General features: G+C 37.9%; 1 protein-coding gene across 1 annotated transcript in view; it reads left to right on the forward strand.

Annotated features, from left to right (window-relative positions):
* The first annotated feature begins 10,723 nt into the window (after nucleotides 1-10,723).
* LOC111569694 (adhesion G protein-coupled receptor B1-like) overlaps nucleotides 10,724-24,634 on the forward strand; it is a 108,622-nt gene continuing 94,711 nt past the window's right edge. The window contains exon 1 of the mRNA XM_035948937.2: nucleotides 10,724-11,106. The gene's annotated coding sequence lies outside the window, so the exon portion shown is untranslated. The remainder of the gene's footprint in view (nucleotides 11,107-24,634) is intronic.

A 24,634-nucleotide genomic window follows, 5' to 3' on the forward strand; every position in this document is an offset into this window, starting at 1 on the left:
TTTTTTCATACCAAAGGCTATACTATGATGTTTTCTAAGAGACATATGATGATACTCTGCTTGTTCTGGCCCTGGTCTGCTGCACTCCTCCTCTGTTGTTTTCTGGATTGTACTCAGCTGCATGTCTTCGTCCACCAGGCCTCCGTTGACTCGTCCCGCCTGCCGTCTCTGGAGCTGAAGCTGGATTGGAACAGACCAAAGTACAGTCCAATCACGATGCCAGCTGCCTCTCAAAAGGCTCCTTCATCTGGCAGGTGGCAGCACTTCTTCTGAGGGGAAGCTGAGCTGGCCCAGCAGAACTTTGGAGATGTGTTCCAGTGGTTGGTGGATGTGTGGGGAGATAGAGAGGGACCTTTGAATTGTTCAGAAAGAAAAACAGGGAACCCATTGGTGGTTTTAGTTTAGGGTGCTACTGCGGTGTGTTTTTGGGTTTTAAGAGGTGAACAGGGAGAGTTTTTTTTCGTATTGATTATCTTTTACTTTGTTCCTGGTTGGAATGCCCATCAATGTTAACATGAAGTTCACTTTTAGTTCTGTTTATTTATTTTTATTTTACTAACACCCATTTGTTTTTAACCCCCTCACATGTTGCGTTGTTGTAAACTTACTCTTTCAAATAAATTCTCGTCTAACCCTCTGGAAACCAGCGTTTGGACCGTTTTTGTGTTGCTCCTCACCTACTGACAGCTGTGGACTAAAGGCTATACTGTGACGTTTTTAGAGCCACATGCTATACTATGATGTTTGTTGGGCGACACACTATACTATAGGCTTTTTTAATTGACATATTACTGTGACCTTTTTTTTGTTTTTGTTTTTTTTTAGCAACATATAAGAATTCGAACAGTTTTAAAAGTTACTATACTTTTACTTGTGCAATGAAATTATTATTCTATGGCATTTTTTAGATGACATATTATACTCTGATGTTTTCTTGATTTACATACTATTTTGACAATATATTGCACTATGACATTTTTTGAACCACATATCATACATGACAATTTTAGGCAACATCCTATCATTTTGCGCTTTATGAACCACATAATAATCTATGTTTTTTTTTCTTGCCAACATGCTGTACTATGAACTACAGGCCATACTATGTTATTCTTGAGTAAAGCATACTATACTTTGACATTTTCTGAACTACATCCTATACTATGGCGTTATACACAGAGTGCTTTGGTTCTATGTTGATTTATAATCTAGATTTTTTTCTGTTTTGTTTTTTGACAGGATTACCACAGACCTGACTGTGAACACCGTTGACACCCACCTGAGGGAGACGCTGTCTAAGATCTCAAGGCTGCTTGGTCGTGGTCTTTCTGGCACGTACTCTTCCAAGATGAGCCAGGAAGTTAAACACTGATGGAATGACACCAGGTGTAAGCCGACAAACTTCCAATTCCTCCTCAATCCATAGTCTCTGGGAAACCTATATGGAGTCAGAAAAGTAGACAGAGAAGTAATTAAGTCTGTACACAACATATTAAAAAGAAATCATGCTAATAAATTAAGTACAAAGAACTGAATTCGCCAATATACTGGAGCCCAGAGCTATTTAATTTAATAAGTATAACCCTGTTTAGTAACATTTCAATTATTTGAGAGCAGTCCTAAAGAACTGCCTGTAATCCCAATCATAAAATGGGTTTGGAGGAAGAACATAGATGGTAATCTGGATATACATGAGTTAGGCTTTATAACTACTATTGGTAGTATTGGTGGTAGTAATAGCAATGTGACTACTACTAGTAGTAGTGGTAGTACAGTAACTACTGCTGCTGATACTGGCACTGCTACTACAACTTGTAATACTATTACAAATGCTGATACTACTTCTACGACTCTAACAGCTGTTTATACTACTACTGCTGCTTGTACTTTTAGTATTACTACTACTGATTGTACAACTATACTACAGCTACTATTAATCGTCTGGTATTTGGTTGTCAAGCTGCTAGCTCGCCTTAGTGTTTTGCTAGTGGCTAACTAGTTAGCTCTCATAGAGTTAGGGTTGCCACCTTTCAGAAATGAAAATAAAGGACGCCCACCACGGCTCCTCGGGGCCACAGTTCAGTAAAGTTGGAAAGATATTCACAGATTCAGACTTCCAGCATCAATAACTCATTAGATATATGTTGTGAAAACATAAACGATGCCTCTTTTCCATCATTATAAGGTACACAATGTGCTACTTGATAAAACTGGGCTTGTAGCACATTGTGTACCTACAGAGTACAAGATTGAAGTTATTGAATACTTGTGTCTCTCTTCGCTGTTGCAGCAGTTTTGCAGACAGTTCCTGTGCATTCGTCACACAGCCAGCTGCACATAGACATCAATGTTATTTGTGCAGCTTGAAAGACAGCTACTTTTGATAAAACTGGGCTTGTAGCACATTGTCCACCTTACAACAACGGGAAAGAGGCATTGTTTATGTTTTGATAACCTATATCCAATGAGTTATTGATGTCAGAAGTCTGAATCTGTGAATAGCTTTCCAACTTTACCGAACCTGGGATCACTACCACCCAAGGAGTGGTATATTTATTTTTGAAAAAAGCATTTAGCCATACTTAAAGCTTTAAGTGCTTTATTAGCATGAAACTAAGAGTTTTGTATTATTTTATGATCACAGGTTCTGCCTGAACAGAAGCGGCATCATTTTAAACAGTGAAATCACACTAATGAAATAAAATGTAATGAGCAACCAGTGTGCAATACTGGATTCTGTAAAAACATAAACAACTGAATGCAGAGAGCTGGACAAAGAAATTCTCTACAGACATTTTTTTTAATCTAAATGTAAATCTTATCTTAACACAGTTAATGTATTAACATTTATTTGTGTATGCATGTATTGATTGATTTATTTAGTACTGTTAACATAGAGTTCTGAGAGTTTTTCTTTAGATAGGCAAAGGCTATTTATTGATTACATATAGGCTATTACATAAATGTTTATTAAAAACTAAAAAGCATTAAAAAATACTAAACAACTTCAGCATTTATTGAGTTACTAAAATACTGTAGAGTCTATGACCACATCAGCATGATTATAAGCATGCTCTGATAAATTCACAACCATATACTGATGTCTCTCACCATATAGACTCCAGGAGATGATTAGATGATGATAAACTGTGATCTGCTGGTTGGGTTCTCTCTATTCTCATGCTTTTTACATGTTGGTCTCCTGATGCTGCCTTACTTCAGCCAGTCCATGAACAACAGAAAACACAGTTTGCCTTGTTCTCATTGCCAGGGGTTTCTCTCTTCCCACTCACGTCTGTACATTTGCAAACGTTTTTGCTTCTGCAGACGTGGTGGAGTTTCGGGTGTAAACATTTTTAAACACGCGGGTGCAGCGTGATCTGCTGGCCCTCGCATCGGGTCCTCGCTACGTGGGTCCTACGAAGTGTAAATTGGCTGCCCTTAGTATTTCCTGTGTTTTACTTTGTTCCTTATGCAGTTTTGATGAGTGTGTGACAGACGTGTAGGGGGCGTTTATGAAAATACGGAACAATTTGCGTCCCGTATTGATTCAATACGGGACGCAACGATTAATTGTCAAATAAAGGACGATTCCGTATTTTAAGGGACGGGTGGCAACCCTACATAGACTGGAAGCTCTCAACAAGATTTCATAATGAAAAAAGAGCAAAAAACTATTCTTACCTCTGAAAAGTCATTCCAAGTTTCCTTGTCTCAATCGTACGACGTAGTGTGTAACTGTATACAGCACAGTGAGACGGCATACTTCTTGTTTCCGTTTTCACGCCGTCTACATCAACGGAATGCACTGAAACTTTGCCCCCACTAGCTTAGCCTCGCTGTAGCACGCAGCTCAAAGGGGCGTGTCCTGTCTACTCATTCATATCTATGAGAACAACAGTGGCTGCACATAAGGACGCCTGACGTTGATTAGCTGCGTAAATACCATTATATACAGTCTATGGTAAATACGTATGTGAATCGCATCATTGGCTGCAGCAGCCAGTCACCGGTCACTCACTGACTCACATTGAAAAATAACACAGAATGAATTGTTACGTGTTTATTTTATTTACAATTTAGGTTGGATTTTTTTTTTTTTTGTGCGCAGCAGATTTTCTGTGGGAGACCGTGTCAGCAGTGCGCAATTGCGCACGCGCGCAGCTTAGAGGGAACAGTGATGCATACTATATATCATTCTCTGTGACTCTTTGTGTACGATTTTATGTGCCATGAGTCTTTTATGCTTCACCCACTGTATTACATAAAGTAATAAAAATGTATGACATCTGTGGAATGTAACCACACTGCCATGTTACAAATTGAATTCTAAGTAAATACATCTAGCAAGTTATCATAAAATACAGTGGCAGGTTATAGCAAAACAATGGAGAGATGTGCCATTTGTCATATTTAATTGGCATGGCCATAAACGGACAGCTCAGAGGTGAGGATGTATCATTTTGGTAAACACCTGCTGCTTCAACTACTCTCTTCTTATGTTTCCTCCCCCACTCAAATCTCTGCAGTGTGAGAGTCTCCTGTAGTTTGGGTTGTATCCTCTCTGCAGGAATCGCTAGCTGCAGAGCTACACATATCTGCAGTTACTGGCCTCACCAGTCTCCTCAGTGTTTGCTGTTCTCTTAGGCATTGCTTGCCTGTATTCCTCTGCTCTCTTCTTCTGCCGCTTCTTTACCCTCAGCGTTAACAGGTTGGTGCTGATGACCTCCCTCCCTGAACCTGATTCTGGTTTCATCCCGTCAAGTCGCCAAAGTGTTTGCTCAAAGGGCGTCTTTAGATTTATTGTGCTTCTCTCTATAATATTGTAGGGCCTTGACATGTGTAGCACTTGCAAATGGAAATAGACTACCATTAGTTGGGCTATGGGCTAGGCTGTGATACGGTTCGGCTCTGGGAGCTGTGTGAAAATTAATGAAGACAAACACAAAAATTTGTTTACCGGTAATGTATTAAAAATAATCAACAGAAAATACTTGAATATATCAAGGCAAAAACAATGATCAAAATAATAATACAAAACTCAGAACAATAACAGAAAATCAGAATCAGAAAATCAAAAAAAAAAAAATCAACTTTCACCTGTCCTTCAATCAATCCAATTAAGAATAAGCAGCTTCACTTTCAACAATATAAAGTGACTATGTGCTTAGTTCAATTATCAATAGTCCACTGACAATTCCTGGTTGAAGTGAACGATAAGCTGATTCAATAAATAGTTCCAACAAATTCCTACAAATTCCAACAAAGTCCAACAAATCCAACAAAGTCCTACCACACCATTCTGGAAGGGATGAAGCTGTGGGGCTTTAGACCTGCCAATGAGTGGGGTGGGTGAAGGGGTGAAACGTGTCAGACTGTTGTCCAGTGTGGTCCAGGGTAGCTCGCCATCAGTTCAAGCCTAACCTGTTCAGCAGACAGGCTTAATAATTATCATCATCATTATCATCATCATCATCATCAGTCATTCGTCATATTAGTTGCTCACCAATATTCAGTGTTCAGCACAATGTGGGTTCAGGTGGGTGGCATCCAGAAATCCAAAGGTAGTTGCAGGCCTGTTAGCATTAGCATGAGTATTATAATGAGCCATGGCATAATATTAACCAACTTCCAACATGCTTAACAGGAGTTTGAACTCACGTCCTCTTTGATGCTGTGATTTCCAGGTTTCCAGGCTTGTAAAAAGTGAATGGTTTCCAGAGATGAGTGCTGTGGGGTGATCCTGCTGTTCAGTGACTGTCTGTGACTGAATGAAGCTGATGGGCTTCAAACAAAGGAACAGGGGTAGATTCCAGGTGTGAGAGGTGATTGGCTGAGGTGTTGAGAGTGACTGTGAGAAGGTCCAATAATATGGAAGTGACTGACCGCAACTGATTGTGACTGATTGTGACTGATTGTGATGGGCAGGTGTCTGTTCATCACTATTCCAGAGTGAATGCTACACATGACTTACGTGGTAAATTGGCGCTAAATAAATTTTACTAGATCTCCCCACGTCACTCGTTGACTCACTTGTGTTTGTTTTCTGATATTATTCTGTCATGTTTTGTGGTAGCAAGTTTTAGTAGTAGAAAAAAACAGCACATCCTGTTACCAGTTTTACTTATGAGTGGTTTTAAAGGATTATCTAAACATGGCCACGCTGACCTGAAGCTGACTGGGTGCAGCTGCATAGAAGCAATATCCCAAACACAGCTACACTCATAACTGCAGGCTTTGTCACTGTTTTGAGTGCTTTTTAAAAAAAAATACACTTTCTGTACTCCATTTCCTCCACAATATTTTCCACACTTGCCCGTTGTTCAGTATTCAGTTTTATTTCTGTAACAGGACGATATCTATGACAGTTCCTGACATCTGTAGGTTGTAGACGGTGTCTTTGTTGCTGTAGATCTGATGTCTTTTGCTCTACAAGCACATTTTGCACACAGACACACTAGCACAGCATCGCAGGCATATTTTCACATAGATACATATGTATATATTTTTCTTGGAAACAGAAAGAGACGAGAGAATTCATGAGAAATAACAGACTGTTAATTCCCGATATTCAACCTCAGTGACTCAAACAGAGGTTTGCAGTGCTATACATCACACAGACTTAGCAGAAATAATGTATAAGGAAATCAGTGCTTATTATTGGGTTTGTAATGTTTTAATATGATCTTAGTTTAGAAAGGACACTGTCAGATTTAACCATTTATTTCAGAATGTCGTGTTTGTGTTTGGTGGAGACTCTGGAACAATCTGAGCAAACATGAGACAGTCGCTGAAATCTCGAACCCCTACTGTAACTCTCTTCACGACAGACGCAGGTAGTTCTTTTGAACGGGCGTTTATGACAGTCTTTGGAGCGATTTCATCTTCACACGCCAGGTTCATGCCAAGCTCACTTCAAGGTAACATCAGGCTAACTCCAGGCTAACGCCGTGAGAACTGCAATTGTGCACAGTAGAAGCACTTTAAACAGAATTCTCAGTAACAATCACTGTCCAGACATTCACAAACAAATACAAACAATACCTCGTTGCACTGCCAGTCATGAGAGTGTCCTTAAAGTCTTTGCAGTCCATGAAAGTCACTTAAATGCATCCAGATCGACTCGTGAACCTGTCTTCCGATTATGCCGTCTCTTTCTCAGTCCGTGGTGGAACCAAACATGCAACCTTAGTTCCTACGTGGAACGTTGAACCCCTTTACTGTTTTAACTAATTAAATTGATCAAATTACAAGCTACGAAATATTATTTATAACATCAAATTAAAACCATATGAACTTATTTATTATGTAAACTCAAACCTTAAATTATAACATTTACACCTACACCTGCACTCCTGAAGGGACCAGATAAGTAGAGTGACCTCATAATGGAATTGAATTTAATATAAACATGTGGCAGGACACTATATTAGTGACCTAATTCAAAGGAAATAAACTATGTGAGACATGAGACTACGTGTGGCATCAGGCATGATGCATTTCCTTTGAATTCCTGTAAGCATGCATGACCTTTTCATCTGAATGCAGGGAATCAGCAGCATGCTGAATGCAAGCAGATGAACATCTGACGGCACATGATTATGGTGCAAAAGAAATATACGATGCAAGATATGAGACTACGTTTGTCATCAAGCATGGTGCATTTCCTTTGAATCCATACAAACATGCATGTCCTACATATCTGGATGCATGCTGAATGCACACAGATGAACATCTGGCAAGACACTGTTACAGTGACTCGATACAAAGAAAATATTCAGTATATGGGCAATGAACAATGGAATCAACTTGAAATTGTGACTATTTATATGAAATTATGACAGATTACTAGGGAAGTCCGATATTGACTTTTTTGCCAATAACAGATATGTCGATATTGTCCAGCCCTCAATTTCCAATTCCGATATCAACCGATACCGATATGTGTGGGCTATTTAACTAATTTTAGGTAACGTCACATATCTCCTGTTGTGGAATTAACACATCATGCCTCATTTTATTGTGATGCCCCATTGGATGCATTCTCAAATGCAACAAGGTTTTCCAAATGTGAACACTGTCCGTGCAAAATAAGAAAACTACTTCAACTTAAGTTATGGAAGAAATTCCATATTTATATGTTTTCTAATTGTCTCAAACAACAGTTCAAACATATTGTTAGTCAGGCACAGCATGCTTGTTACTGCAGCCACACTTGTTTACACGCTTCACGATGCAGTTTAATGATATCATCATTTGTGCACCAGTAAATGCCAGCAAATCCAGGCATTATTTTATTTTTACATATGTTTATTTCATGATAGGCAATAAAACGGATAACGATATTCACCAATATTTTAATGCCAATATCGGGCCGATAATATTGGTGGGCCGATATCATCGGACATCCCTACAGATTATATATTATATGAGCTGTTCATGGCCTGTGAGAAATATTTGATGGCATTCAGGTGATTTGTTCTTATGCTACAGAGGATGAGCGGAAAGTATGAGCTGTGTGGTTTAAGGGAGAAACTACAGCACTGGCATGGGATGTGGAGACAAGCAAACCAAGGCCTGGACAGAGCCTTCACAGAGTCCTTGTTGAACCGAGGCTCTCTTCCTCTCGCATTGTTTAGACATTCCAGGTGAAGATCAGAGCGCCTTTATATCAATGTTAATTAAATTTGAAAGTTTAAGGTTAATAGATTGCTTTTGCTTATTATAGGAGAGGTCAGGTATTATAAGGTCATTCAAGGGATAAAATTTCTCAGTGCTTGAAATTAATTTCCAACATCTAAGAAATCCCTTAAGCTACAAGAAGGACTATTCTAGGAGGGTATCTACAAATGGGCCCTTTAGTAAGAACTGACTTTACACCAACAAAGTGTAAGGGTAAGATGTTTTTCATTGCCTTCTGGGGGACCTTCCTTAGCCCGGTGAAGAAGAGACCTCTGTGACTTCAGAAATTAAGTTTTAAGTCTCAGATGCAAGACGTGAACAAATAGAGAACCAGATTATGTTTGGATTCAATTGATTTGGTCAAATATTGGCAAGGCAGGCTGCAGGGGAAACTTTGGGGCATGGATGTGACTGAGGAGCACTTCTAATAATGTTGACTGATGCATTGTTGTCACAGAATATGACAATAACTTCCTCTGCCATTTATCCACCTGCAGGGAGGGGATTGGAGTCAACCAGAGTGGTAGGCTGGGAGCAAGCAGGCAAGGATAGAAGCTCCTCTAACTATATATCTGTGAAACATTACTTATTGAAGAAAACCCCCCAAAACTAGCTGAGGGAGCATCGTCGGATAAGAACCTTGAGGCAACCAATAAGCATGTCATTATATAAGAAGGTTAGACCATTTGAGTGCCTGTACAACAATGACCCACTGTAAATGTAAATGTGAGTCTTCATATCCAGATAAAATAATGAGCAACTTATTCACAGTTTTAAAAGACTGAGAAGTCTGGACAAAAAAAAGACCTGCCTGTGAAATGACTCATGTCACACACTTAAGGTGCCCAACAAAGATCAAATACTCACACTTAATTGTACATTGAGATGATATAACATCAATAAAACTTCTCAAAACAGATGCAGCATTTTCTGTGGTACAGATACTCATATTGGCTAGAATCCAGAGATATTAAGTCAACTCACCGTTAATAATAGATATAATAGAACACATTTATAACCACAGCCATTGCACCAAAGTGCTCTTCATAAAAAGAAGCACCAATTACCTGACAAGTGTAAGAAATAGGGTTAGGTCACTGTAGAACTAATATGATGTGAACTTGCTAGAAGAATAATAGCAATCATTTAAGCCCCATGAACATATATAATGCTACTTTACCTGACCGTAATATGGACATCAATGCACCTAATTTAATATTATAGCTAAGACTCCAAGGAAAAATATATTTATGGAAATTAACTGCCCTTTTAAATATGGAAGATAACCTCATTAATTTAATATAGCTAAGTAAAATAATGTATAGGATGATATAGGTATTATTGATTTCAGAGATTAACATAACTACTTTACATATAGAGGGAAGCCCCTTTAGTATTGACGAATGAGCAACTCATTGATGATTATTGAGGTAAACTGATCTAAAACTCATATTTTTTTTGGCCTTGTTTTTTGTCCAAACTAACTTTGTACCACCAAGGTTAGTCTGGCTTTAAAACGTGATTTCTCTTTTCACTAGAAAGCATCTTTGGAATCTGCTTTTCCTAACTGAGCACTTCTACCTGCTGCTTTAATTAGTACAAGGCATGATCTGTGCTTGCATAAATGAAAAAAAGAGGACACAGAGTAATAGGACTATTGGTGCTCTTAACCTCTTGGTCATGACGAGCTGATAAGCCAGTTATCAGCCTCACCATTGATCCGCTAATATGAGTTTTTACTCAATAAACTTCAAAAGCTACGATAAACTCAGTCACCGTAATGTTCTACGACAGCCATTAATCAGAATTTTAATGTCAACACAACAAACATGACTTCTCCCGATTCAGATGAAATCAACAGAATTTAACCGAATTGATATTATTACCTGCTTGTGTGGTTACAGAGGTGAGGAAAAGGTCCACACCAGCAGGGGGCGTTGGAGTTCAGGTGAGAAGCGGAGATGGTGAGCCAGCTGTGACATCACTCCAGTGGGCGGAGTCAGCCCGAGAACCCGGAAGTTGGACGGCAGGTAGCAACAGCTAAGAAAACTTCGGATTTCAGGACCTGTACTGAGTTCAGGAGATGGACAACTGGAGAAGACACGATACAGGAAGGTTGGGAGTGAAAACTTTCAGAGCTGGAGCAGAATTAAGTTGGTTTGCTTCACCCAAAGATATTTCCTGACATGGATTTGAAGGTATGAAACTGAAGTAGCCAAAACAAAACATAAGTTATTGATGACTTGTGCCACTTGGAAGCTGGATTTGACTGTTGAGAAGTTCTTAATGGAATTAAAAATCGACCTGAGAAGGATGGAGGGGATTTTGCCCACGAAATGGTGCTCAGGACTAATCATTGGATGCTGCAAAGGCTTTGGTGTCAAGGATTCAACCCTACATTGAAGACATGATCAGATGCAGAAGGTAAGAACAAATCCTCAAATACTGAGTTTTATAACCTGCATGAGAGATCTTGTGGTGTAATGTTTTTTGGGTACGATGTATTAAAAGTAAGATAATATAATTATGGCAAATGTTATTAGACTGAAGACCAGAGTTAAAACATATGTATAGAATGCATAATGATGAAGGTTCTAGCAAAAAACTGATGTTTGATGGTATGGTGTGTGTTTGTGGAGGACGCACACACACACACACACACACACACACACACACACACACACACACACACACACACACACACACACACACACACACACACAGCTGGAAGATCACAAAGTATAACCTGTAACTTTGTTGTGAAGATACATGCTTTGCAGAAAATGACATGTAGTGTACTCAAAACATAATGGTGTAGACTTAACTCAATATAACTTTTAAAAGAAGTGTATCCAAAACATAACAATACATAAAGGTATAATATGCATGAAATCTGTCTCAAAATAATAGGACCAAGTCTGAACATGTCAGGGCTTGTTCTCTGTACAACATGATCTAATGATAACTTCATGCACATATCTGCTGTAAAGTGAGATCTAGGGGTGAAATATGATAACCTGACGTCATGATCCGATCAATAGATTTAGAAAAGTATAATGGTGTCAAAACTGTGACTCCTATCATAAGCCCTATAAGCGTGGAAAAATAACCAACTCTCACAGCATAAAAAACGATGCACAGCTCAGTATCTCCAGTTTTTCTTGGGAGTGTTATCACTGCTAAGAACTGCTCCTGAATTTTTGTCGACACTAAATCCTGCTGCTTCCAAATGGTGAATTCTTTTGGTGATTTTCTTGAAGATCTTTAACATTTGAAAACACGATCGAGTCTTACACTCTGGCTCATGATTTGTGACTTAGATTGCACTTTATCGATCTCTGAAGAGGAGATGAACAGCAGCCATGATTTTCAGATCTGAATGAATGCTGCCTCAGTTGTAAAGCCCACTAAATGGGTGGGCTGGACTGAAGCAATGAGTGATTGGACAGAAAAGGGCCCTTTAAAGTAGCTGACTCTGCACCTGAAAGAACTAATACGAAGCTCTACATAGAGCTAGACTTTGTCAGTTCTCAGAGTAGGATGGTTATGAACTACTGCTATGCCAATAACAAGTGTAATGTAATGAGTTTTGTTTTTAGCCCTGTTTGGAAAATTGTAACATGTTTCTAAGTTTTGAAAACTATACTATCAAGATTAAATTTGCTGAAAATATATTTTTACAGAAATGACGTTAACTGCATATATGAACAGTTTTATTCTAGTTTTACAGTATCCAAAAAAAACAACTCGTCATTTTCACTGCATCATGAGAAGTGTAATGTACACACAGTAAGTGCAGTGCTAAATTTAACACAAGCTGAAACCTTTTCTTTCCAACGATGATTATAATTATGCTCGTTAAATGCACATATGTAGTGTGTAAGGTTAAAGTACGCATCTGCTTTACTGACAGTTACGTCTTCACCTACATTCTTTAATAAGAGAGTGTATTTATATCTACTGTACACATACTTCACTTAACTAGTTCCCTTTCTGTTCAACCACGATGACATCAATGTGAAACAGTTGGTAAGAGAAAAGTGATTCAGGCTGGATTAAAAAAAGGGTAATTTTTCATATTTAGGGAAGTACTGGGAGTAGAGTACTTGATGAAACAGTTCTTCTACCCCGCTCTGCAACCATTATGTTTGCTATGAGATAAAAAGCAATTATCCACTTCCACTGTGCCTCTGGAAACTCAAGACAATAAAGACAAACCACTGAGGAAGGTAGTGATTCACAGTAACCCTTGATCCCCCTCCTTCAGTAGTGGAGCGCCTCTCCGTCGGTGTCCTCTGGTGAAACAGTCAGGGAATACGTCATTCACCGAGAAACCGAGCCCTGCAGCACAACAGTGAATTCATGCTGGCGTAGGTTGGGAAATATGTTTATATCTGTGCGTAGACATCTCTTTTTGTGCCAGCCTGTCTTTTGTGAGCAGGTGGTAATGCAACAGCAGGTGGTAATGCCACAGCTAGATCAAATGGTGTTTTAATCGCGTGTGCATGTGCAAGTGTGTTATTGAAAGGGATATTCTGTGTCTCTTTAGCCTTAAGGTCCTTCTGTGGAAGTATGTGGGTGTGATCTGCATGTGGCACATGACTCACTTATGTTCAGTATAGGTTTTTCTTTATGGTATATATCCATTTGCATCATTACGCACGTAAGCACAAATGCTGTGCCAATTCAAGGGCTTCTGTACTGAATTTCTCCTCCCACGTAATTTACAGCAGTGTTTATAATTACTCCAGCAGTACATTTCTGCTCTTGTTGCTTATTCTTTAAGTAATTGGCAAGACTTTCATCACTAAGACTTCATTCTCTATTCCTTTGTTTATCAAGTCATACGATCAAAAAGAATTCGGTACACCATACTGGAACTCATAAACACTCCAGAGTCAATGTTTTACAATAGCTGCATCACTCACTGTGCCTTTCAGTGGAGAGCTGATGAGATTTCTAGCCATCCTGACCCGGGTCAAGGCAAAATATTCGCTAAACCCACGCTGACAAGATCAATAAGGCATGTGCACATTCACTAGAGAGAAAACTAAACTAATAGACTGAAGAAACTGAAGGAAAAAAACTGGCCTGGCCTTGTTCAGGGTTCAAAATTCAACATAATAGGAACCTCTAATGCTCACTAATTGACCCACTGTATCTCTATTTAATATCAGATGTGTTGTTTTTGTTTTTTCTTATACCCCTGTTGCTCATTATAGTGTCATCTCTGATTGCCTGGCAATCTTAGCTAGACTTGGGGAAATCTTCTCCGGTTGCTATTTTCCTAGAAAGGTAACTCACAGCAGTCATAACTTCTAAGTTGTAAAATGACTTGTCATAACCAGCAAGTGCAGCAAGTAAATCAAGTACAAAACCATAGAAATGTGTTTATTTCCTACAGTTTTACTGTCAGTAAAGACACTAAAAATGTGAAAAATAGAATATATATGGTACTTGTTAACCTAGCATTAATATAATATGGATACAGACACTCAGTTCTGATAGAGTGAGCTTTTAAGGCAAATATAACACATTGCAGTGTTTGCTGGGATTGAGTGGGAGAGGGAGACAACATTTTTATCCATTTAAGGTCAAATGCTGTTTACAAAAACTCTGTGTCAACAGACTCTATTTGCCTACACTAAGATGCAGCCTATTGTGTTAAATGTAGAGAAATGTCATCTTTTCATCCATTTGCTTCTATATAAAAGCACTGAAGAGAAGTCAAAGCGCTGCAGAAACATTTGAATAAGGTGGAAAATTATATTGATAAAAATGAATGCATTTCCCTGAAGCTTATGTTCCACTGCATCTGTTTTTATGGATCCAGCAACTTCTATGTTCATAAAGGTAGTGGATGGAAACACACTTTCACTTGTATTTCCTTATATACATACACATAACATTATGACCACTGACAGATGAAGTAAATAACACTGATTGTCTCTTCATCTTGGCATCTGTTAGTGGGTTGGATATATTAGGCATCAAGTGAACATTTTGCCCTCAAAGTTAATGTGTTAGAAGCAGGAACAATGGACAATCGTAAGGATTTGAGCAAGTTTGACAAGGGCCAGATTATGGTGGATAGCCAACTGGGTCAGAGCATCTCCAGAACTTCAGCTCTTGTGGGGTGTTCCTGGTCTGCAATGGTCAGTAGCTATCAAAAGTGGTCCAAGGAAGGAACAGTGGTGATCCGGTGACAGGATCATGGACAGCCAAGGCTCATTAATAGCTCATTTTCTTTTACATCACGTGGATGGCCAGGTGCGTCGCTTACCTGGAGAACACATGGCACCAGGATGCACTATGGGAACAAGGCGAGGCGGTGGAGGCAGTGTGATGCTTTGGGCAATGTTCTGCTGGGAGACCTTGGATCCTGCCATCCATGTAGATGTTACTTTCACACGTACCACTAACCTAAGCGTTGTTACAGACTATGTACACCCTTTCATGGAAACGATGTTCCCTGGTGGCTGTGGCTTCTTTCAGCAGGACAGTGTGTCGTGCCACAAAGCAAAAATGGTTCAGGAATGGTTTGAGGAGCAGAACAACAGGATCAATATATAATTAAGGCACTTTTGAAGTGTGAATGGGATATATCTTGCATACATTTTTGTTAAAAGTAAAAAAAAACTAATGTTTTATATGTTCATTATGATCATGTCTTTACAAATTCCATAATTATTTATTATGGAAACAATCACTAATTAATAAAAATGACTGGATATCATTAAAATGTCAACTAAGTTACCGTCCCAATTAAGTAACAACCACCTTCTAATTAGCTAAACAATAATAAAATGAACTTATTCAAAAATTGTTTTGATTGTGTTCTTTTTATTAAGTTGAGATAATCATAACAGATACTTCTTTTTTGGCAATATTTCAAATTTTATATGGAAAATAACAAATTGTATCTGTGTCCCAGAAATTACTTTCAACTAAGTTACCCATTACAAAAACACCTCTCAAGGAAGTGTGTTAATTCCAGATCACATGACCTGCTCCACATGATGTCATTTCCTCCTGAAGAAAAGACTGGAAAGACTCCAAGGCTTTCTGAGTTATTTAATATAAAGTAGTCAACAGGTTTACTACAATATCTTTATGAATAAGTTTCAGTTTCAATTATACTCAGTTGTATATGTGATATTTAGAAGAATCTTTCTGTACAAATGCCATGTGGTGTTTGCTTATAGGCAGTCATGTTGATTTTAGTCCTGAAAAAAACAAGAATGTCAACTTTGATACCTGTCAGCTATGTTACAAAAAGTCCCACAATTATATATTGACCCAACAAGTCTGAGGTGTTGACTTGACCTCCATATTCCCCAGATCCAATGAAGCATCTGTGGGATGTGCTGGATAAACAAGTCTGATCTATGGAGGCACTACCTCACAACTTCCAGGACTCAAAGGATCTGCCGTTAACATGTTGGTGCCAGATACCACATCACACCTTCAGGGGTCTAGTGGAGTCCATGCCTTGATGGGTCAGGGCTGTTTGGCAGCAAAAGGGGAACCAAAGCATCATTAGACAGGTGGTCATAATGTAATGCCTGATCGGTGTATATATTACTTATGTACTTCCCTATTCCTTTTGATTTTCTGTGAATCCATTAAAAATGTCTGTTTAATGGTAATGAGAACAGACAACCATTTAGATTTCAGTTGAGCAGAAATGCTGGCAGCACACTGTTTTGTATCGGAGTTAACACCTTGCTTTTCTGTTTTACCACTTCGCTTGAGTTTCTTGCTGCACACTGTGCAAAGCTTTTATTGTAAAAGCAATCCAGCCATAGGCTACAAACACTTGTGGTAACTGTACAAAAAGAAATATTGTACCATCCTGAGACATCACTTCCACAATAATAGGGTCTCACAGATAGCAAGTTCGGATGAGAAGCAGACAAAATGATTGCTGGTTCATTCACAAAGCAGCTGAGGTTATGAAGGAATCCGCAGGGGAGTGTTAAGGTCATTTGATGTGTCACTTCCTCTACTGGATGAATTCGGAGTGAATAAGAGCGATGATAAAGAGAAGATAATCACCTAGCCTTTGGTTCTCAAGATAAATCATTAGAAGATGAAATTCAATGGAGCATGGAGTTTGACGCAGTTTCTGTGGCTAACAAACAACTTTGGTAATTCTGCAGTATTACTGCATGATTCACACTGAATTATTTGCACATCTTAACATTTTGATTAGGGACTCTGAAATCACCTATGGCATAATGACAGGAGAAGAATGAAGACATAATTGTGCAATTGGTCGTATTGTGAAATTGGTCACATTTTACATGCAGCATCTAGGTGACCATTAAGCTGTCCAGGGAGGAGAAAACCATTACACACCACAAAAATCAGTTACTCCAAGAGAAAATCGCTGTTCTCGATGCTACTGGAAAGCACAGAAAATTGATCCACCTTGTTATTGTCCAGCAAGAGGCCATTTACCTCTGGGATACTTAAACCTTGACCTTAAAATCAATGCGAGGGAATAAAAGTACTAGTCAAACCTGACACAAAGGATGGATCTGCATAATAGAACAAGTCTCACATCTGAACTGCATTATGTTGAGTGTGATTACAGCATTATGTTAAAAGCTATGATCTAACAGTGCAAAAAGGTCTCCTCTGTCTGACACATTGATGTCATAGCTGACACGTTTCTTTCCAGGAGGCAATTATAAGAGCAGCATAATATTTAAAGGACACACAGCGAGAGGCAGTGACTGATCCAGGCTCAGTGTGTAAATAAAATGTAGATTAATTCATATGTAAAAGAGCTTCACAATCAACAAACTAAACATTCAAAGACAGGAATATGAATGGACTCCCAATGGGGATGGTCAGTTTCAGCAGAAGTGCTTGTTGGAACGTTGGAAACTCTTCTCTTTTTTGATGTCAAAAATGTCCACAATTCAAAACATGTAATTGTTTCTGCTCTGGTTATGAAGCTGTAAAAAGATAAATATTTCTGTGACTTTTTTCTGTCTACAAAAGTGCTGAAAGTATTTGCATATTTATCCAATTACCACATGTCACCTGCCTCTACACCACACCGACAGGCTTTAAACACTTTCCCAGCAAGAAGGGAATGTTCCCCCAATGCTAACATTAACTACAAGTTCTAGTAATATTTTAAAGAAAACATTTTAATTTAAAGTTGAAAGACCGTTTTAAGTATGTTTAGAATTTCAAATAATGTTGCAGTGAGGTGAAACGTGAACTAAGATAGAACGTTTTAACATTCGAAGGATGATTTTTGGAGAATGTCGTCAGATTATGGAAATGCTTCGGAAAATGTTTTAAGAACGTTACCTTGAAGAAAAACATTTTTGGAACTAGAATAAAATTTCCCACTGAAAACATTAATAAAACTTTGCTGACATTTCTGACAAAAACTCTAGCTGGGATGTTATAAGAACTACCTAGCAAGAATTTATTTGTGCTCATAATGTTCTTGTAATGTTTTAAATGGGAACTTCTCTTTCAATACTCAGAATGTTCTTATTAAAAGTGCAGACGCTCTAAAAATGCTAAACCATTATGCTCTAACAGTCTTGAAAAGTTGTATGAATGTTGCATTGAGAATGTCCTTCCTTTGTCATCACTAAACATTGTGGAACATTGTGAGAACGTTTCTAGAAGAATGCTCCCTCTATAACATCTCCAGAACATCCCCCGGAACATTGCAGGCAAAATGTTCCACCTTTCTTAATATATCATATTATGCAATTAAAAAGAAAAGACAAAAGAAGCAAAAGCTGTCATCTAAGAATTTGAAAACGTCTGGAAAACTAATTTTTAATGTAGCTAGAGAACGTTCTTCCTTTGTTATCATAGAAAATAATCTGTATTCCCTTACAGTATGTTCCCAACATCCTCAGAAAATTACAGGCAGAATGTTCCACCTTCGTTAATATATCACATTACGTGACAATAAAGTGTCAGATTTATAGTTTTTTAAATGTATTTATATCTGGAAAACATGTTTGAATGCTGCCATGTGAACATTCTTCCTTTGCTATCATGGAACATGATCTGTGGCGCTGACAACATCCTCCAAACATCCTTTAAATGTTGCAGCTAAAGTGTCTTAATTCACTTTTGACCTCATAGAAACATCATTTGAAAAGATAAATATCTATAAAACATCATTTCACAATTAGATTAACACATTATCCCAACTTGTAGGGCATGTGTAGCTGTGTCATCTGTATCGACTCTAAAAGATCCCTAAAGTAACATTTAGTTCCTTTAATGAGAACATTGTTTACTGTGTCTGAATATGATGTTTAACAATAGACTCGACAGTGCATTTCCCAGCCTCATTTGCAAAACTGAGCAGCCTACAAACAATACGACTGTAATCTAATCATTGTTACACTTTTGCATTTTAATAGCCTCCAATGAGTTGGACGAGCTAAAGCTTCCAGGTAATTGTTTCTGGACATCATGTTGTTCTGACGGTTATTGTGTTAAAATAAATGAAGCATTGGGATGCATGCATCTGGGGACAAAGTGGAAGAGGTTAGCTTATTAAATTATCTCACTGAAGCGTAGTCAATATGTGTGTATCCTTTGAAAAGCACAACAAATAACCTTTTAAATTCAAATCACAAATAAGTGCCTTAGCATTAAATTAATTACTGTGTGTAGTTTCTCAAATGTTTAGAGAATTGGGTGACCTTTTAATTGTTACAGTACAAGACCAAAATCTAACTGGTAATTATCACAGAGATCAACCTGTACCAGCATAACAATGATTCAGTCGTTTGCTGTGGCCTGTTATTAAATAGATTAGATTTACTGGGAATTATTGACTTCTGTGTTGGTGGTACATTCACACATGGGGCTAAAAGCGACACTTAGACTGGATCTAGTTTCAGTGAGATTAACTTAGTTTTATCAAAAAAATGTAAGGATACCAAAAATCATTAAAAACCTACACATATGGACTTTGGCTGGGGCATGTCAACAAGAAGTAAGACACAGGTAGAGAGAAAATAGGTCTACAATAGAGTTATATACTGACTGGGATTGTTTTCTCAGACTTCCCTAAGGGTTGAGACTTTCTGCGGTAAGTCAGTATATTATTCCACACTGGGTACTTCACATATCAAACCACTTATAAATGCTTCTACCAGCAGTATCTTATCTACTAAAGCCACTGAAGTAACTCCATTAAACCTTGTTTTCTGATGTTTTTGTACTCATTCTTCCTGTGCAGATCCATCAACAAACAGAAGTTGTTTTAGGTCAATCATCCCACTGTGCATTTATAGAGAAACAAGAAAGAATATGTGTAGAATAGAATAGAATAGAATAGAATAGAATAGAATAGAATAGAATAGAATAGAATAGAATAGAATAGAATAGCCAAGCCACTTTACTGTCAACCAGAACATACACTAGCTGGTGTACATTATGACTGAAATTCCGATGGAACAAGCTCGCCATCGGACTGATTAATACAAAAACAAATAAACAAAAAAACATTTCTTAATAGAAACAATTCCAATATATACATGTAACCAACTATATTAATATATGTATAAATATGTATATATAAATATATACACACACACACAAATATATATATATATATATATATACACACACCTGTAAACGTACACATCCGCGCATATTTCTTTTACAGTGAAGATGTAGCATCAGTATTGCACGTGCATTGTAAAAAGTATGCATGTATGTATACATATAACCTCCACATACAAACTTTTGAAGTCTTCCTTACTTTGTTGTGAATGACTGAGTCAATCTTCGTCCCCTTATGTTGTGATTGGATACTATATTTAATGATGTATCTAATTGAAAGTTTATCTGCCCACGGAAAAAACAGCGATGAAGAGCATTTCATCCTGCCATCGTCTTTTAATAGCCTCTCTGTGAATCATGGTTCGGTGACTGAAGACGTTCTGGATCGTGTCACTGTTTCTGTGACTGACATGGTGACAGCAGCAAACGCGGAGATGACAAAATTAGGAACGTAGGCAGTCGAGGGATATTAATGAATTAAAAGTCGATCGCTCTCCATGTGTCTAAACAAACAGCAACAAAGAGGAGTTGTGCCTCAAATTAGAACTTCATTTGACTTTATTTTCAAAGCTTTATATAGACCTCATTGTGGATATTTTCTTATCTAATTCTTATGCAGTTGTTATATAGCTGTATAACATGGCAATATTTACAATACTGCAACAAACACTCATTAAAAACCTAAATATCTGTTATATAATATAGTAAAACTGAGTGTATTTTAGCCGTCTGGCTGAGCAGAGCAGAGAGCCGTTGCCATGGTGTACAGGATGATTTAAAATACACCAGAGGCCAGTGGAATGAAATCCATTTTGCCCTCTAAGTAAAATATGACAGAACATCACATGCTTTCCTTCTTACAATATGCACCTTTGCTCTGACAAAAAGGTAAAACGACAACAGGACATTTTCTATCCCTGAGGCAAAACACACACCAGCAAACCTGATAAAGTAGTGATGCCAAATCATTCTGTGTTCTATGATTTTTTCCCCCCTCGATGTGTTTGGTTAGTGCTGCAATAAAAAAAAACATTGCGTGATTATTTGTAATTGGTTTCTCTGCCAAGCATCTGACAGCTGGAATTCTCACTGTTTCTGTGAGCCTCATTAACTTTACAGCATCATTTCAGCTCATGGTCTCGGGAGAGGCCGGCGATGACGCCACTCTGATGTTCTCGATGCAGGGGGACGTCACGGACAGTCATAGTCGGGCTCCCCTCGCTGAAATAAAATGCAGAGAATCCATGAAAAATGCATGAGCAATAACTTTATTACTTAGGACATGGAGACATTTATTTTAATCTAATGTTCCATGTTATTTAAATAGGACCATTTCTGCCACTGTAATGGAAGCAATTTTGAATGTAGCAGGTTAGTAGCAGTACCAATTTATCAATATAACCTATATCTGGCATGTAATGCATGCATTTTTTTTTGCTCACTATAGGCATCATTTAATGTGAGAATCATATAGTTACACAATCCTTGCAATTCAATGCAAACAAATACAGGAGAAAGACAATGAACACAACAGTAATAATGTAATGTCACAAGTGAAGAAGAATACATATTTAACGCAAACACACCGGTTTATTGAAAAAGAGTGCTGCTAATCATCTGCAGTTTGAATTTACATCTGACTTCTGCAGGAGAAACAGTCTCCTACTCTGTAATTTTTTGATTCTTAAGATCTCATAAACCCGTTTATTGTCTGCCAGACTTATTTCTCATTTCCGTTTGCATTTTTTTAGCACCTACGTACATGCAAACCACCCACTTGTCACTGTACATATTTTCCCCACTTAGCATCTGCAAAGCCACTGAATATATATGTCATACTACCAGAAGGGAAGAACAGATCATAGCATCCAGCTGAGATTACATACAAGGTCAAAGTTAGGGATAGACAGAATATCAGCCCAGCTGATTATCATGGCCGATATTTGCCATTTTTCTGATTATCGTTATCGGTATTTTTATTGACTGATTATTGATAAATGAAAAGTGCTACTTCAGGTCTGATGCAGCCTCCTCTCTCTGTCTGTCGTCGCTCTGTGGTCTCAGAAATGTCTCTCAAACAGAAACCACAAAATCTGAACAAGAAACACAAACCAGGAAATTAGCTCTTCTCACAGTGGCTATGGCTATGCTAACAGCTAGCAGCTAAGTTAGAAGGTGGCCACAAATTACCCTGAAACAGTCTGGAAAGCAATAATTAATACTGCTTTAAGATCTGGACCTTAGTGGGCAATAAAAATGATAAAACAGTGAAGGATTAAGTAAATTGAGAAGAACAGAAGATGTAACTGCAGGAGACAAGCTGATCAATGTCAGTCGATCCCACATAAACAGAGGAAAGCGTCCTAATTTAGACATGTCTGTTTCTATTTTACATATTTAGTTATAGTCACTCTTATTAATGAAGAAACCTACTTATGAATGACAGGTTTTCTGCTATCACATGCTGTTCAAACATTACATTCAATGATTATTGGTCCCAAATATCTGCCTTTCTTGATCACCAATAATCGGTCGATCCCTGTAGACTAAGTGCAACATTAGAAAAAAAAATCCCTTCTTATTATTAGCAAAACCAAAAGTTGAAGTAGTAATAATATGCACTGCTGTTGTATCCATCATCTACAGACTCAGTGACAACAAAAACTAATGTGACAGGTTGCATTAGTCTTTTTGAGTTCTGACAGCTAATGAAATTATATATTATTAAACTAGTGACCTATATTGAGTTTGGGAAACTTTCTCTACAATAAAAGTTATTTTAAATGACCGGTTTCTTCTTAATTGGTAGCATAAACACATTTTTAAGGATTTGAAAACATGAAGTCAAGGCAGAGAAAAATTCAGTTATCCAGCCAGTTTAATTAACTTACTGAACTTGAATCAATCAACAATCCCAGAATTTCAGTTTGAATTCCACTCAGCATTAAGTTGGTGCAGTTAGCAACATTATTATATCAGCAGAACTCATCGAAACAATGTTTGCAACTGAAGAATTTCCTTACATGAACCACTTAGAGTCTTCATTTTGCACTAATGCATTTGACTAAGTGGTGGTAACAGGTCTCCTGAATAATTTTTTAGAGTCCATCCATCTATCATGGTTGTGTAAGATGCTACAATTCCTAAAACACTTTCAGGACACGTGGTTATAGAATATATTATGTACCGGTGCGTCTTTGAAACAGACAGAACACAGATTTTGTAGAGCAGCCTTAATTAGTCGGGGAAATAGAGGCTCGGCTGAACTGCTGCACCTCTTGACTCTTAATTACAGGTTTGCCTGCACAGGAGCAGAAAAGCATCCTCTCTGCTGCAGCATGAGAGCCTCTTCAGTCCGAGGACAGACAGTTCATAGCACTTTCACAGCTCTGCAGCGAAACTCTCACCTACTCGATGATAACACATATCTGTTCCATGCGTCCACCATACACACATATACATCCGTTTCATCTTGACTGGCTGCTGTTATCTGTTTGATTAAGGTGCTGTTGTCCTCTTGGAGCAGACTGAGAGGAGTCTGACGGGGGGATTGTTTTCATGCTGCATGAACAAACTGCTACAGCCAACTCTGTTATTCAAACTGATACCTTTCACTACAGCAGCAAAGCTCAGATCTGTGTCATCCGTGTGAACCTCTGGCCTTGTATGCATTATAGCTCTTTTTGATGGACAGATTGGGAGCTGAAGCGCAGCAGAGCAACTGTTAGAGAGCTTTCCTCACTTCTGATGGGCGCTCTTTAACATGTAGGTTGTACAAAAAGGTACACAAATGTATCTAGTTTTATAGATTTGTGCACAGACTGTAAATGGCCTTTAAACGTTGTATGGGTTTGCTGTATTTTAAGGCAAATTTGTCATTGGAAATATCTGAACCCTCTGAAATCCATGTCATTCTGGACTCCAATCACAAATTTACTCATTGTGCTCAATTTCATTTTATTTTCTTGCACTTCTATGAGTAGAAGTAGAGCGGCTCTTGTGCTTTTTTTAAAAGCAGAATGTTCGTTTTAATGGCATAAATCTTTATTATTAATATTATTTAAAAAAGGGAATCAATCATGTACAAATTTTTCCATTTCTAGAAAAAATTATTCTGAATCTGCATATTCTAAATATTTTACCACTTCCACTGCTAGTCAAAAGTTTGGACACACCTTCTCATTTTATGTGTTTTTTTTTTCTTTATTTTCATGACTGTTTACATTGCAGATTCTCACTGAAGGCATCAAAACTATGAATGAACACATGGAATTATGAAGTAAAAAAAAAGAAGTGTGAAATAAGTCAAAACATGTTTTATATTTTAGACTCTTCAAATGATTCAATTTGAATTAAAAAATTGCCAATAATGACTCAAAATCTG

This window comes from Amphiprion ocellaris, chromosome 15 (genome assembly GCF_022539595.1).
Source record: "Amphiprion ocellaris isolate individual 3 ecotype Okinawa chromosome 15, ASM2253959v1, whole genome shotgun sequence".
NCBI classification, from domain to species: domain Eukaryota; kingdom Metazoa; phylum Chordata; class Actinopteri; family Pomacentridae; genus Amphiprion; species Amphiprion ocellaris.